Below are 3,073 nucleotides of genomic sequence, written 5' to 3'. Positions count from 1 at the left end.
TATATATATATATACTGTGTGAGAAAGCACTCTTTGATGTCTCCACTTACAAAGACACAAATCCAGTTGGATTAGGTGCCAACTTAATGACCTTATTTAACTTTAATTATGCTACTGAAGGCCACACTTGAGGTTAGGTTATGATTTTAACACATGAATCTTGGGGAGACATAAATCTTCATTTTATAGCAGATTTTAAGTCTGTTCTGTACTCTTCAGTGATTCAGAGAATTCTAGTTCATTTGAGATGCTATAACAAAATACCATAAACTGGACAGATTATTAACAACAGTAAATTATTTATCATATTTTGGAAGGTTGTGAAGTTTAAGATTAGAGTGCTGGTAGATTCAGTGTCTGGTGAGGAAATTTCTTGATTCATACACAGCTGACTTTTTGCTGTTTTCTCAAATGACAAAATGGATCTCTCTGGGATTATTTTTTTTCTGCCTTTTTGTTTGTTTGTTTTCTGTTTTGTTTTTACTTATTGCCAGAGGGCATGTCTGCTAGCCAGAGAGAGACAGAGACATATGGAAAAATGGAGAGGTTTGAGAAAGTACTCCTCAGTGGGCATGGTCATTCCACATCCCTTTCCATTTTTACATTTTGTTGAGATTTTAGGCTTGCAGGCACACATGTTTGGCATGTCACAAGACACTAGAGTTAGGATTTAAGCCATGCAGTCAGCCATGTAGGATTTGGCTGCCTTAATTGCCAAGTCATTGGGCTGGCCCTCTGGTATTTTGTAAAGGTAGTAATTCCATTTAGATAAGGGCTCCACCATTATGATTTAATCACCTCTCAAAGGTGTGTACTAGAGAGACAGAGACATTGAGGGAAAGTGAAAAATCACCCCCCTGGGAACCAGCAGTTAGAGTAATGGCTATGTCGCTGGACTCCCACGTAGTCAACCGCGGTTCGTGTCCCGGATCCGGTGGCTTAAAACTCACACCGGGCGCGTGTGCGTGCGTGCCCAAGATCCTGAGAGGAGAATGGAGGAGAAGGGATTGCGGCGTGACCATCCCCCCTGGGGGGTGATTTCTCGCTTTCTGTCTCTATGTCTCTCTCTGTCAGTCTGGCGAGCGCACGTGCCCTACAGTGAAAATCTCTCCAAAAAAAAAAAAATCACCCCCCAGGGAGAATGGCCATACCACAATCCCTTCTCCTTCATTCTCCTTTTGGAATCTTAGGCATGCACACCTGGAATGATTTTGAAGCCACTGTGTCCAAGACTTGAACCTCAGTGGGCTAGGTGGGAGTCCAGTGTTATACATGTAATCACAATATATCAATTAGCTTGTAAAGTGAATTTACCCAAGATGAATACACCTCACACCAGTCCAGGAGAGGATACTATACACATTATTATCAAAAGACAACAGTCCATTTTTGTGTCTTATAAATATCTTGCCTCTCTATTTTACTCAATTCCTTTCCACACACTGGCTTTTTTATAGAAGATGTTTTCAAACTCCTTACCTAAAATATAGTCCATTTTTTAAATGTTTATTCTGTGTGTGGAAAATTCTCTCTCTCACTATGTCTCTATTTCTCTGTCTTCCTATTCTCTTTCTTCCCTTCTCTTTTTCTACACACTCACATTGCACCCACAGAATGCACGAATAGATACATGTTATATTCAGCATATTAATAATATTGTTCAAATAATTTACATTATTTGGCTTTTTTAAAGCCAATTTTGAAGAGAAACTTTTGTTAAAAATCTACCTTAGTGGGAACCAGCAGTTAGCGTAATGGCTATGTCGCTGGACTCCCACGTAGTCGACCGCGGTTCGTGTCCCGGACCCGGTTGCTTAAAACTCACGCCGGGCGCGTGTGCGTGCGTGCCCAAGATCCCGAGAGGAGAATGGAGGAGAAGGGATTGCGGCGTGACCATCATAGGGTGCGTGTGCTCACCAGACAGACAGAGAGAAACATAGAGACAGAAAGCGAGAAATCACCCCCCAGGGGGGATGGTCACGCCACAATCTCTTCTCCTCCATTCTCCTCTCGGGATCTTGGGCACGCACACGCACCCAGCGTGAGTTTTAAGCCACCGGGTCCGGGACGCGAACCGCGGTCAACTACGTGGGAGTCCAGTGACATAGCCATTACGCTAACTGCTGGTTCCCCCTGTCTTTGTGTTTTCATCAACGTTTGTTTAAAGTATTTTGGGGTTATTTTATTTATTTCTTTCTGATTTATAGTAGGCATGTCATCCTTTTAATTATGTGGAAGTATACTTCTTCATATCTAATAAAGGTTTTTTTATTTTAACTTCATTTTATTAATGTTAAGATGCTAGTTTGGTTTGGTTACTATTTGCCCTATATATATCTTATCAATTTAATCATTTTGACCTTTTTGGTGTTTGATAATTTCTTCAGTCTTGCATCTTGTCAGTATCTTGGACACATGCATACATGCCTGGCATGTTTTCAGGTCAAGTAGACTAGGAACTCAAACTGCAGTTAGCATGTGGCTTCCAGCTCTGCAGTCCAGTAAGGTACTGACTGCACCGTTGAAGCTGGACCTGTTGGTATTCTTTTAAGTGCATTTCTTTTAAACAGTAAATAGCTAGGTTTTCAAATTCTAATATAACTTTCTTGTCAAATAAACTGGCTTAATCTATATTTATTGTTATTTTATATATTTGGAATTATTCATGTCATCTCATTCTATATTTTACTTACCATATTTTTTTTCTTTTTCTTCTTAGTTTATGCTGCAGGATAAAGTATTTGTTCATTACTTTTATGTTTTACTTTGCTGAAACTAAAGTTTTTGTATTTCTGGTGGTTGTTTTTACATTTTCAGCACACATACGTATATAATTTTTGTTTTTGTGAGAGAGGGAGAGAAAAAGGAAGAGAGATATGTATTTTGGGGAAGGTCTTGCTATGCTGTGATCCTTCCACCTCAGGCTTGTAGTTAGCTATAATTACAGGAGTGTGCAAGTGCACCCTGCTTGTTTGGTTAGCTTGGTACAGAAATTGAACCTTGGCCTCCCCTGTGGTCCCAGCCTTTTTTAGAGGCACCTTATCACCAGCTAGATCAACTTACATAATGTTTC

The sequence above is a fragment of the Tupaia chinensis genome, unplaced genomic scaffold (genome assembly GCF_000334495.1).
Source record: "Tupaia chinensis unplaced genomic scaffold, TupChi_1.0 Scaffold000706_1, whole genome shotgun sequence".
Lineage (NCBI taxonomy): Eukaryota > Metazoa > Chordata > Mammalia > Scandentia > Tupaiidae > Tupaia > Tupaia belangeri.
The sequence above is the reverse complement of the archived record's forward strand: the minus strand, read 5'-3'. Positions refer to the sequence as shown.